This window comes from Rhinoraja longicauda, chromosome 32, assembly GCF_053455715.1.
Source record: "Rhinoraja longicauda isolate Sanriku21f chromosome 32, sRhiLon1.1, whole genome shotgun sequence".
NCBI classification, from domain to species: Eukaryota; Metazoa; Chordata; class Chondrichthyes; order Rajiformes; family Arhynchobatidae; genus Rhinoraja; species Rhinoraja longicauda.
Genome location: NC_135984.1, coordinates 21,150,558 through 21,165,128, shown reverse-complemented (window position 1 = coordinate 21,165,128; position 14,571 = coordinate 21,150,558).

Sequence of the window (14,571 nt, the reverse complement as noted above, 5' to 3'; positions counted from 1 at the left end):
GTCGCACTGTTTCAGATGTAGCACTTCTAATTTCGTTGTACTGTTCGTACAATGACAATAAAGGCATATTATTATTATTATTATTATTATTATTATTAATAACTACAGAAAATCAAAGGTCCAAGAATAACTGTTTATCAGGAGGAAGAGAGAAACATTTGCTCTTATGGTCAACCTTTATGGTCAACCAAGGTATTAGATGGGACCCCAGTTTTAAATATTGGGTGGGTGAGAGTGTGGGCATCTTGAGATATCTGGTGAAGATAAATGTTGAAATATCAGGAGAAAGGGCAGGATGATAGTGCAGGGTAGAAAAATTGAGTAAGGATAATGAAAATTGTGTTCGGAAGGGACGGGGCATTCAATCAGAGCTACAGCAGGAATTATTGTAAAGAAAGAAAATTGAAAAGTCTTCATCTGAATGTATGCAACATTCAAAATAAGATGGATGAAAGATAAGACAAATAGAAATAAATGGGTATGATCTAAGAGCCATTACAGAGACACGTCTGCAGAGTTGCCAAGATTGAGAGCTGAATATTTCAGGTATTTAACTTTTATGATAGACAAAGTGAAAAAGGAAGAGGGTGACATTAAAAGAATAGGTAAAGGCAGTAAGGAGGAAGGGTCTTGGCTCAGAAAAATTCAAGCAGTTGAATTGGTTTAAGTGATACTAAGAAGCGACAATATTAGGGGATTTTCTTTGTAGTCCACAAACTGTAGAAATAATCTAGGGCATAGTATAAATCAAGACTTTGAGGCACATATAACAACACAATAATCATGGGCAATTTTAATTTATGTACACAGACTGAGCAAACTAAATTAGTAGTAATAGTGTAGTAGACAAATTCATGGAATTATGTTAAGTATTAAGGAACCAACTAGAGCAAAGTTTGTTAATTAATAAAACGGATTAATTAAAACAGTTAATTAATGTAGTTAAGCTTTGAGACAAGCGTGTTCGTAATATGATGGAATTTTATATTAACAATGATTTAGTTCAATCCAAAAGCAGAGACTTGAATCTTAACAAAACAAACTGTGAAGGTATGAAGCATGAATTGAATAGTTGATGAGGAAACCATATTAAAAGGTATGAGATTACATAAGCAATTACTAAAATCGGAATAATTAATACTTAGTTTACAAAACTATGTATCCCTTTTGCAGCCTAAGAACCCAACAGGAAATGTGGTCAACATGGTTAACAAGAGAAGTTAACTACAGCATTAAAGTAAAGAAAATGGTTTATATTATTGACAAAAAAGAAGCAAGCCTGAAGATTGGAAAAATCAACATTTTCTGTTGGGTTCGTGTGCCATAAAAGGGAGATATTGTTTTATAAACAATATATTAATTCTTCAAGTTTCAGTAACTGGTTATGTAAACACACCTTTTAATATTATCTCCTCATCAGCTATTCAATTAATGCCTCATCTGTTCATGATATTGATAAAGAATGGCAAGATAGAACAAGATTAATCTGATGAGAAATATAAACTGTAAAAGCTTCTAAGGATGTGCAAAACAGAAAATATATGTAAAAGTTAAGACAGGTCCGTTTGCAGACTAAGGCGAGAGTGATTATGTGTGGTAATAAGAAAAATGACAGGGAGATGAAACAATTATATTGTCACCGCCTTTCTGGAAATAGTTCAAAACAACAGGTCCAGAGTAAATGAGTTGAAAGACGGTGGCATTAGAAAAAAAAAGTTTGGAGCCATTAATGGCTCTGAAAGACAATTAGTTACCTGGGACCATACGATGTGCTCTCAAGAGTTTGAAAGAGGTGGCTACAGAAATATTGGATGCAATGGTTGCCATCTTCCAAAAAAATCACATATTGGAAGGTGGCAAATAACACGGCTGTTTAAGAAAGGAATGTTTTGTTGGCCTTTTATCACAAGAGGATATTAGAACATAAGTAAAGGCATTGGTATTTGTTTATTATTGTCACGGGTCCTAAGATACAGTAAGAAACTTTGTTTTGCATGCTATCTACCATAGCATGCAGATCATACCATAAATGAGTATATCAGGTCGTGCAAAAGACAAAATGAACAGAATGCAGAATATAGTGTTACAGCTGCAGAGAAGGTGCAGTTAAGAAAGTGCAAGAGCAGCAACAAGGGTAGATTGGAAGATTGGGAATACATCTTTGGTCTGTGAGACATCCATTCAAGAGTCTGATTTTGCCAGGGAAGAGGCTATTGTTGAATCAGATGGGACATACTTTAAGCTGTTGGGTCTTCGGTCCAAAGGGAGAAGGGAGAAGAGAAAAATGACTGGCACGTGAGTGGTCTTTAATTATGTTGGCTGCAATCCAGAGGCAGCGTGGTGTAGATGGAATCGAGGGCGAGGGGGGTGGGAGGGGGGGGAACGCAGGTTTGCACGATGGACTCGGCTGCGTCCACAATTCTCTTCAAGTTCTTGGAGTCTTGGACAGAGCAGTTACCGAGCCAAGCTGTGACACAAGCCAATCAGATGCTTTCTATGGTGTGTCTGCAGGAGTTGGTCAAAGTCATTGGAGACAATCCTGCCAAATGTTCTTAGTCTTCTGAGGCAGTAGAAGTATTGCCATTGTTTCTTGGATATCTCATTGATTTAATTGGACCAGGTCAGATTGTTGGTAGCATTTATAGCTGGGAACCTGAAGCTCTTGACCATTGTCTCCTTGGCACCATTGCTGCCGGCTGGGCCATGTACTCCACCTTGCTTCTTGAAGTTGATGACAAGCTCCTTCATTTTGTTCACATTGAGGGTGAAGTTGTCTTGATACCATGCTGCTAAGCTCTCTGTCAACAGGTTTGTAGGTTAATTGGCTTGGTAAATGTAAAAATTGTCCCTAGTGTTTGTAGGATGGTGTTAATGTGCGGGGATCGCTGGTCGACGTGGACCCGGTGGGCCGAAGGGCCTGTTTCTGCGCTGTATCTCTAAACTGTCTCCTTCATGGTAATAATTTTGAATAGTAAAACACACCTGGAATATTGTGTCCAGATTTAGTCTTGTAATGCAAGGGAAGATTTCCTTTTTAATGCAGGGAGCACCAGAAAAGTTCAGCAGAATAATCTTTAGGCTGGCTGGTTTTATCCTCTGAGGAAAGTTGAAGAAACCAAGCAGAAAATCATTGTATCATATGGTCCACAGAATGGAATATTTCTTTTGAGCCAACAAATCCACAATGAACATCAATCACTCATCTAGACTCCAGACTTCACTTCACGCCGACCAGTGATCATAGAAACATAGAAACATAGAAAATTGGTGCAGGAGTAGGCCATTCGGCCCTTCGAGCCTGCACCGCCATTCAATATGATCATGGATGATCATCCAGCTCAGTAGCCTGTACCTGCCTTCTCTCCATACCCCCTGATCCCTTTAGCAAAAAGGGCCACATCTAACTCCCTCTTAAATATAGCCAATAAACTGGCCTCAACTACCTTCTGTGGCAGAGAATTCCACAGACTCACCACTCTCTGTGTGAAGAAATGTTTTCTCATCTCGGTCCTAAACGACTTCCCCGTTATCCTTAAGCTGTGACCCCTGGTTCTGGACTCCCCCAACATCGGGAACAATCTTCCCGCATCTAGCCTCTCCAACCCCTTAAGAATTTTATATGTTTCTATAAGATCCCCCCTCAGTCTTCTAAATTCCAGCGAGTACAAGCCCAGTCTATCCAGTCTTTCCTCATATGAAAGTCCCGCCATCCCAGGGATCAATCTGGTGAACCTTCTCTGTACTCCCTCTAAGGCAAGAACGTCTTTCCTCAGGTTAGGAGACCAAAACTGCACACAATACTCCAGGTACGGTCTCACCAAGGCCCTGTACAACTGCAGCAGAACCTCCCTGCTCCTAAACTCAAATTCTCTTGCTATGTCACTAAACTACACCCACTAGGGACAATTTTACAACTTACTGAAGCCAATTAACCTGCAAACCTGTAGGAGCACCTGGAGAAAATTCACATGGTCACAGGGGGAACATGCAAACTCTGTACAGACTGCACCCATACTCAGGTTCGAACCCGGGTCTCCGGCGCTGTAAGGTGCCACTGTGCCACCCTTAGATTTAAGGCAGCTCTTCTCCAAGAAGCCCTTCTTGCTTAAGTCCATACTCCGCCACCTCCAGTTTAAATTCCATTTGGAATATTTCGGAGGACCAAGAACCAAGAACCAAGAACCAATCTATATCAATCCTACATCTATTAACCTCAATCTCTCTATCTCTCCTGCTATCCAAGCGTATCAGAGGATACTTGCCGCAACCAATTAAGCTGCCAAACTCTCTAAACTTTAGAAGAATGTGATGTGATCACATTGAAACATAAATATTCACACAGGGCCGGACATAGATGCAGGGATGACATTCCCCTGGTTGGTACTTCTGCAAACATGGATCACAGGTTCAAAATAAGGGGCTCAGACATTTAGGACAGAATTAAGGAGACATTTCTTCCTCAGAAGAGCAGCGAAACAGAGAGGGCTGTGGAGACTAAGTCACTGGGTATATTTGAGGCACAGATGATAAGATTTTAGATATTGTGGAAATTTAGGGAATGAAAAGTTGGGTTGAGGACAGAGATAGACACTGGGATTGTTGTAGACCTTAATAGACCATTAAGGAAATAAGAGACACAGTGCACAGCTTGTTCCAGTGACACTTGTTCAATCCTGGCCTCTGCTGCTGGCTGTGTGGAGTTTGCAAGTTCTCCCTGTTTTCTTCCTGGTTTCATCCTGTTTCTTCCTGGTTTCTCCCTGGCGATCAGTTCACATTCCACATCCCAAAACAGGTGGGTTGCTACATTGTAATAAGAAGGAACTGCAAATGATCGTTTTTCGCCAAGATAGATACAAAGTGCTGGAGTAACTTGGCAGGTCAGGCAGCATCTCTGAAGAAAAAGGAGGAGTGACATTTTGGGTCAGGACCCTTCATCAGACAGGAAGGCCAGAAGTCTTAAGAAGGGTCGTAACCCGAAACATCACCTATCCATTTTCTCCAGAGATACTGCTTGACCCGCTGAGTTCCTCCAGCACTTTGTGTCTATCTCGGGTTGTTACATCAACTGGCCACTGTGAATTGCTTCTTATCTCTAGGTTGGTGGTAAAATTTTGGGAGGGTTGTTGGGAGAATAAAATGGAATTGGTGTAAATGGATGTTTGAAGGCATGTGGGGATTCAGTGAGCTGATCGGCCTTTTTTTGTGTTGTTTGGCGCTATGACATGGAGTTAGTGCAGGAGAATGGAACTGAGGTACAAGATTACTTGTAAAGGCCGATCAGCTCACTGAATCCCCACATGCCTTCAAACATCCATTTACACCAATTCCATTTTATTCTCCCAACAACCCTCCCAAAATTTCAGTCAGAGAGTGGTGAAGGTGTGGAATTCTCTGCCTCAGAAGGCAGTGGAGGCCAGTTCGTTGGATGCTTTCAAGAGAGAGCTGGAAAGAGCTCTTAAGGATAGCGGAGTGAGGGGGTATGGGGAGAAGGCAGGAACGGGGTACTGATTGAGAGTGATCAGCCATGATCGCATTGAATGGCGGTGCTGGCTCGAAGGGCTGAATGGCCTATTCCTGCACCTATTGTCTATTGTCTATTGTCTATTATCATACCCACGGTCTAAGTAGACATTGGGGTGGGGGGGTAAATGGTCTTTCCTCATGTCTATACTGAAGTATAACATGATATCAATGGTTAATAACCGTCTTGTCATTTCACCAAAGATGAAATCTTGTCATCTCTTTCTCTAATATACCCAATGAATAATGTAGCCATAAAAGAGATTTGGAATAACTCACTCGTGTAAGTCAAGAGTGTTTATCTGAGAGACTTTATCTGCTAAGGAGACTCAGGTCATTTGGAGTGCAGGGGTGGGCCTGGAACGTGGCAATTTCAACAGCCTGACCGCGGGAGAAGACGGCAGAGGAAGAGAAAAGACATTCTGGCCTTCCATCACAGAGAGGAGGTGACTGGAGGAGACTCACTGTGATGGATGTCTCTTTTTGTTTTGTTTTGTGTTGGTTGTGATTGTGTGTGAAATTGTTTATTTTTATTGCTCTGTTGCTGGACTGTGGGTGACCTTTCATTTCACTGCACATCTTGTATGTGTACGTGATAAATAAACTTGACTTGACTTGACAACACAGTGGTTGCATCGGCCATTTTCTATGGAGTGGTCTGCTGGAGCAGCAGCATCTCAGCAGTGGAAGGGAAGAGACTCTACAAGCTGGTCAGGAAGGCCAGCTCTGTCCTGGGTTGCCCCCTCGACTCAGTGCAGGTGGTGGGAGAGAGGAGGATGATGGCAAAGCTAACATCTCTGCTGGACAGCAACTCCCACCCCATGCAGGACACTGCCACTGCACTGAGGCACTCCTTCAGTGACAGACTCCTTCACCCCAATTGCATGAAGGAGAGATATTGGAAGTCCTTCCTTCCCGCTGCTGTGAGACTGCACAACCAGCACTGCTCCCAGCAGATGAGTCAACAATAACAGCGAAGAACACATGGAAACTGATAACAATTTATGTGTCTTTTATTTATAATGAATGATCTCTTGCTCTCTTGCTATCCACTTTGCTGCTGTAACACAGTAAATTTCCCCGGTGTGGGACAAATAAAGGAATATATTATATATATATATATATATATTATTAACTGTCGTATGTACCGAAACAGAACAATGAAATTCTTACTTGCAGCAGCGTAACATGCCTGTATTCAATAGATAACATAATAAACAAAAATTTTAAATATAAAATATCAGCGGAAAAACAAAAGTTCGAATTCCTGAGTGCAACCAAGTGTAAGTGTGACACTGTTTCTCTGAAGAGCTTTGACAATGTACATGAGACCATGATCCAGTGGCATTCACAAGGTTAAAGTCAACTGAAATGAAATCCTGAAATCCGGTGAAATACTTGGGGAGTGGACTGCTGTCCAGCTGATCCCACAACCCCCTGGAGTATGCCCATCGATCAAGGTCGCATCCCTCAGTTTAGTCTCAGTAGGCCAATGTGGTGTCTACCCTGCAAATACATCTGCGGCTCTGCTATAGCTCGGCATCATTAATCAAACCCGTGCAGCAACCAGCCTTAGAGAAAGCACATTATCACCTCTGTTTTCTGTCTGTTTTAATTATACTCTCAGTGGGAAGCCAATGCAAACACACACACACACTGCCACCTCATTGTCTTCAGCTCATCATGGGACCTCAGTGGCTCGAGGCCATAACCTGGTCAGAATGATAGAGATATCTTATGCCCTTTTTAAGAGCCCGGTTGACAACTCCATGTTGTTTTGTCATGGTTATACATTATGATCCAGGACTCGCTAGAATATATGATTTTTAAGCAAAAAAAATTACCTTCTGCTTTTGAATAGAGGTTTATTGTGTCTAAATTGCCTTTCAATCTCAATAAAAGCTTTAAAAATGAAGACAGATCTTTGGAATGTGTAAAAACATCAAAATGAACAGAAGAGAGAATCCCAATTCCATTTTCTCGGGGAAATTCAAACTAAAATAAAAATACATAAATAAGAAATATATCACTGTCAAAGTCTCTCAAATCACTTCACACGTTGAATTGCCTTCACTGCCGAATCTGTAAACATAGCGCCAATGTGGCAACAATCCCGAACAAACAGAAATCCAACAAGCAACCAATCTGGCACAGTCCAATGTTCTTGGCACAGGGCATGTCCTTATTTACCGAAGTAGTCAGTCCAAATGGCTCCATGATGAACCATTTGTGGTTATTATCTTGTTTACACTGAAAATCAGTGCTGAGATCTGGGCATTGTGTTCAAGTAGGAACACTTAAAAACACTTGAGAAGGGGCTCTGGGTCATTTAAAGCCAGGCAATCTGGTGGAAATGCGCTGAGAAGTGGCGCCGAAGATATAAAGCTTGATAGCTTGACTGTTAGCTGGAGAATAACTCTAGCTGACTTCAGAGAAGTGTGGGTGTTAAAATAGCACACAAACTGATTCCATTGGCTTCCAACCCATGGGTTAGTAAAAATCCCTCTCAATAAGCCAATATAGAATGGCACCTCCACTGTACAAGTAGATAGACACAAAATTCTGGAGTAACTCAGCGGGTCAGGCAGCATCTCTGGGAAAAAAGAAATGGGTGATATTTAGGGTCAGAACCCTTCTTCAAACTGAAAGATAGAGAAGGATGATCTCTTCACTATCATGTGTATAAGTCCGTACATTCTGCAATAGACTTCACTAGACATCAAGAACCCACTAAGATGGAGGTAACTGATCAGTCTGAAGAAGGGTCCAGACCCAAATCATCCTCCGTCCATTCCCCCCGCAGTTGACCTTATAGGACTTGGTATTACAATCCCTTCTGTAATCGGCACCTTCTTAATCTCTTGAGTGGGGGTAGGGGTAAAGACTTCATTGGGGTCATCAGGTGGGCGCCCTCCTTCCTTGGTGTTTCGTTGATAAGCCCACGACACCTCCAGAGGGCTCAACAGCGATACCTGGCGTCCCAGGTGCGCTCCCCTCCGTTTTTACCCCTGTTGCTGGTCATTTTGCAGCCCAGTTGGAGTCTTTCCTCTTCAGCCACAGCCAGTTGCTGCTTCGCTCGGCAGCCTCTGACAGCGACCTGACGGCTTGCTGGAAGGCCTGTCCTCGGACTCCCATTCCCTTCAGGAGTCTGGTTGTTGACATGGCTACAAACCCTCTAAAACCAACCTCTACAGGGAGCACCTGGGTATGCCAGCTGCGTTGTTTTGCCTCGGCTGCTAAGTCTGAATACTTCAGGCATTTTCATTCATGCGCTTCACCAACTGCAGCCTCCCAAGGCACAGTTAACTCCACGATGTACAGGGACTTCTGTGAGGTTGACCACAAGATCAGGTCCGGCCTGAGATTAGTTGTGATGATCTCTGGTGGAAAGATACAACCTGACCCGCTGAGTTCCTCCAGTTCTTTGTGTTTTGGCAATTCAATTCCACTCATTATCCCAATGATTCCTTTCCAAATTCACACTTCACCCTAACTTCATAAGGACTTGGATGGTAAAATGATCTTTAAATGCAAGTTCTGTTGTTTGTGTCCCATTACTCCCTTCAGGACCACAAGGAATATTCACCATTCATTTGGGTAGATGCTGGTATAACATTACTCTGTTGTTGGATGTAACCTGATGACTGGGGCGGCACGGTGGCGCAGCGATCGAGTTGTTGCCTTGCAGCGCCAGAGACCCACGTTTGATCCAGTGCTCTCTGTACAGAGTTTGTATGTTCTCCCCGTGACCACGTGGGCTTTCTCCAGGTGGTCCAGTTTCCCCCCCCACTCCAAAGACATACAGGTTTGTAGGTTAATTGGCTTCGGTAAAGATTGTAAATTGTCCCTAGTGTGTAGGATAGTGCTAGTGTACGGGGATCGCTGGATGGCGCGGACTCGGTGGCCGAAGGGCCTGTTTCCATGCTGTATCTCTAAACTAAACTAAACTGAACTACACTGCTCTAACACAGCATTTCATACTTTAGTGTCTTAATACACAGGGTTAATTAAGAAGACTTGTTTTTTTCCGATCAACATCATCCTGGACCCCTTTGGTGATGAGTGGACACTTGATCTCCTCCACTGCCCTGTCTGTCTGGACTGACAACATCAGCTTTCCTCAACAATTGTTTCCACTAGACATCATGTAAATCCTGCCTGTGGTAAATGTCACTGGCTTCATTAAGAACTATCAGTTGAGACTGCACACTTGCACTGTATCTCCTGAGCATTTTCCCAGACGGAAGGTTTAAACTACTTCTCAATCAGCCAGGCATATTTCTTCAATTATTTAATAATGTAATCCCAAGGTTATTCTTTATTCCTATTTCTGTTTAATTGCTCACTGGCCATACCTGGGTAGCTTGCATAAGTGGCCATTCTCCATGTGTGGGCTAGGACAATGATCATTAATCTTTCATGGGATCTAGCCCATGCAGCTTAACCTTGTCCTTACCTGTGTAAATGTTACAGCAGTGCCTGCTGTTTCTCATCATTTGTTCTTTCCATGCATTTGACATTTCTATGGCTGTATTTGGTGCCCATCCCTGGTAGTTTTTAGAAGGTGAAGGTTTGCATCCTTTGTGGGGAATGCTGTTCGGAGGGACCAGACAGTCACAAAGTTTGTGCAAAGTGCGATTCATAAAGGAAATGGTACTAGTAATGAAGATAGTCACAAAAATACTGGAGTAACTCAGCGGGTCAGGCAGCATCTCTGGAGAAAAGGAATAGGTGAAGTTTCGGGTTGAGACCCTTCTTCAGACTTGACTGGTGATGCTGGTAATGAGTTATACTGAGCTGGTGGTGGTCATCATTCCAAATAGAACCAGTTGTGTATAATCTTTCATGGAAAGCACATCCAGAACTTACCAGGTCCCTTTGTAAGGAAGGAGCTGACCAGCACATGGTCTGCTGCTGGACTATACATGGAGCCAGACTGAAATCCGACCACACTGGAATTCCCCAGCAGAAGTAGAGTATTAGCTGAGGTGATCCTACAGGATCCTACAGCTCTGGTGTGGGACCAGAACCCACATTCATTAGAATCAAGACATCAGACCAGTGATCTTCCCATCACACTCTTTGGCGCTGTCAGAATAATCATGGGAGATGTTGCAATCCATCCTATAGTTTGTATGGTGCATCAGGCTGAGGAGATGAGAGTCCAGTCTAGTGAAAGGGCCAACAATCAAGCAAATTGCTTCGCAAGATATTGAGCTGCTTTAGAACTACTGTGTCAGCTTCTACTTGAGTTTTGAGAATGGCTTACAGGTTTTAAAGTCTTGCAGATTCACCACAGGCTGCAATTATGCCGTTTCTCTTCTGCTTTTGTAACTATGGTTATTGTCTGAACGGTTCAGATAAGCCAAGGGATCAAAGCTCTGACAAGTTCTGAAATGAAGTGATTCTGACTTAAAGACAAAGATTGATAGGTTCTTAATTAGTAAGGGTGTCAAGGGTTTTGGAGAGAATGCAGAAGAATGGGGTTGAGAGGGAAAGATAGATCAGCAATGATTGAATGGTGGAGTAGACCTGATGGGCCGAATGGCCTAATTTTGCTCCTACAACTTATGAATTTAATTGTAACAAAGCAGGTTACCACTGAATGACTATCACTTGATGACACTACTGAATTTACACTGAACAAACCTAAATATCATGCAACTCACTTTTATACTACACCTTTCACAATCTCAGGACATCCCAACGTGCTTCTTGATTATCTATATTTACCATTCACAAAATGCTGGAGTAACTCAGCAGATCATGCAGCATCTCAGGAGAGAAGGAATGGGTGACGTTTCGGGTCAAGACCCTTCTAGGGTCTCGACCCGAAACGTCGCCCATTCCTTCTCTCCTGAGATGCTGCCTGACCTGCAGAGTTACTCCAGAGTTACTCCAGCATTTTGTGAATAAATACCTTCGATTTGTACCAGCATCTGCAGTTATTTTCTTATATTTACCATTTAGTCACTATTGTAATGTTGAAATTGAGGGAACCATTTTCACACACAGCAAAGTCGTACGAAGTAAAATGAGAAGAATGTGCTTTAACAATTCTTGAGTATCAAACTTTCACAGTGTAATGAGGAACACGCTCCTGTTCTTTGATAAGGACCATGGAATAGATCCGTAGTTTGAAGAAATAATAGCACAAAGTACTTGAATAACTCGGCGGGTCAGGCAGCATCTCTGGAGGGTTTGGATAAGTGACAAATCAGGTCGGGTTCCTTCTTCAGAATGATTGTTTGGAGTGTGGGGGGTGGGTGGGGGGAGAGATGGGGGGAGATAAAAGGTGGAAGGGAGGAAGGGCAGGACAAAACCTGGCGGTTAATAGATAGAAGGTAGACACAAAAAGCTAGAGTAACTCAGTGGGCAGGCAACATCTCTGGAGAGAAGGGTTGGGTTGAGACCCTTCTTCAGTCGCCACTGCTGCCAGTTAATAGATGGATACAGGTGAGGGGGGTTTTTGATAGGTAGATAGATGCACATAGGCCAGAGATGAAAAGATAGAAGATGTGAATAGAGGTAGTGTAAGGACTTATTTGCACAAAGGTGATTCCTGTGAGAGTCCCTCTCACCAAAGATAGTGCAGGCTTACATTACACACCACAAAGTGAGCCTGAATCAGAGGGTATCAGAGAAACATTAACAAGTGCCTAAATTAATCAGTTTACAATTTAGTATCTCCAACTTTATCACAGTGAGATTTAGTTTTAAGAATGTTCAATCATTTTACTTGACAGATAGCTGCTGGATCCAAGTGCCGTAAAAATAACAATTTTGAATCGCATCACGTTGTCAAGACTTTCCATTTAAGTACATAACCTGAAATATTTCAAAGATCCAGACCAAAAGAGGTCATTCCTAGGTTCACTAATCTAGCGGAATCACTGATTATAGAGTGTTAATGGCTACTGAGGATATAAATTGCATTAATTTCCTATACTCCATCAAAAATGATTTTGTTTTCAATCACAAAATGGATAATACTGCTGAGTAACAATTCTTGTCCTCGACTATTTTTTCACAGATGGCAGCATGTGTTCCTGCTGATTGAATCATGAGAAGCTATTGAGTTAACAACTTTTTACCAATTATTTCAATTGTTTAATGGAGCATTTAGTAACTGGATTTTAAGTTTGGTTGGGAATCTGCCAAAAAAGGATATTATGTAAATAGGAAATGCTTGCTGACTTCCAAAGATTTCTGAAGTTCTGATATTCAGACAGAATTAGTGATCTATAACTTTTGGTTAACATTTATCCAAACAATAGTTTAACCGTAAAAGGCCAAAAGTTCAATAAAATACTGCAGCCTTTTCAGTGTGGGTTATTTTGAGTCGGTTATTTTTAGGTGAGAAGTGGAAAAACAACATCATTTTAGTTGACGTACACATTTCCCTAATTTGAAGTCAATGAAAATGGAAATCAGAGGATGGATAATAGAGACTGAACATTCCTTTTAACACAATTATAGAAGATAAGATTACTACCATTACTTTATAAAGAGACTTCTTAGAACAGCTAATTACGCACGATTCTCACTATGTTAATATTTTCATTTTGCTTTACTTAGTTTTCCTAAATTCACATGGTTTTAATAGCTTTACATTTCAATAATTTAATTTAAAAATATACTATTAATTAGAGAAGATAATTAATTCATTTAGCTTGTGCAAAAGCAGATATGTTTAACCGTTCACTAAGTTAAAGGGGATAGGATCAGTTCAAAAGAAATACCTTGCCTGTGAGTTGCGAATAATGTAATATGTGGTTTGCCACAGAATATGTGGTTTGCCACAGGTACCTGTTTATCCAGCGAGTCACTTAATACTATAAGAACAAATCACTGTCGAGAGATCCAGCTTCAGGTTGTGTAGGAAGGAACTGCAGATGCTGGTTTACCCGAAGATAGACACAAAATGCTGGAGTAACTTAGCTGTCAGGTAGCATCTCTGGAGAAAATTAATAGGTGACGCTTCAGGTCGAGACCCTTCTTCAGACTAAGAGTCAGGGGAGAGGGAAACTAGAGGCATGATAATGATCACTTCTTCCACGGCCAACACTCAACCATTGTGGGCTCCACCTTTCTTGAGTCGTCGGTGCTGGCTATGATTTATTCTGTACCTTTTCATACCTCTCGCTTCTGTCTGCCCTGTCTCTCAGTCTGAAGAAGGGTCTCAACACGAAACATCACCTATTCCTTTTATCCAGAGATGCTGCCTGGCCCTCTGATTTACTCCAGCATTTTGTGTTCAGCTTCTGGTTTGGGGGAAACAAGGTCTACAAATAGAGTCACAGTGAAACTATGTAAAATTGAACCATTCTAAACACAAAATGAACACAACTCTACTGCTGTGATGAAAACTCGTAAGTTTGAGTGAGAGCTTGTATGTAAACATTGAGTTACTAAAATACTCAGATTAGGAATTCGGAGTTCATTTTCTCCGCTGCGTTCTATTAAGTAATCTCAAATTGATGTACTATTAGACCACCAGTGCTCTGATTGTTTCCCCATGATGCTGTTAGAAACAAAGGTGTGTGTTTATCGAGCAGTAGTGGAGCTGGTGGAGTTGCTGCTCAGAGGGCCAGAGACCCGGCTTCAATCCTGACCTTGGGTGCTGTCTATGTGGAATTTAATTTAGCTAAGTTTAGTTTATTGTCACGTGTACCGAGGTGAAGTGAATAGCTTTTTCGTTGCATGTTATCCAGTCAGCAGAAAGATGTTTACAATCAAGCCGTCCACAGTGTACAGATACGACACAAAGGGAATAACGTTTAATTCAAGATAAAGTCCAAATGCAAGACAAATTAGAGTTCATAGGTCTGAGGGTAACGTTTACTGCAAGGTAAAGTCCGATTAAAGATAGTCCGGGGATCTCCAATGAGGTAGATGGTAGCTGAGGACTGCTCTCTAGTTGGTGATAGGATGGTTCAGTTGCCTGATAAAAGCTGGGAAGAGACTGTCCCTAAATCTGGAGGTGTGTGTTTTCTACTTCTCTACCTCTTGCCTGATGAGAGAGGAGGGGAAAGGGAGCGATCGGGATGA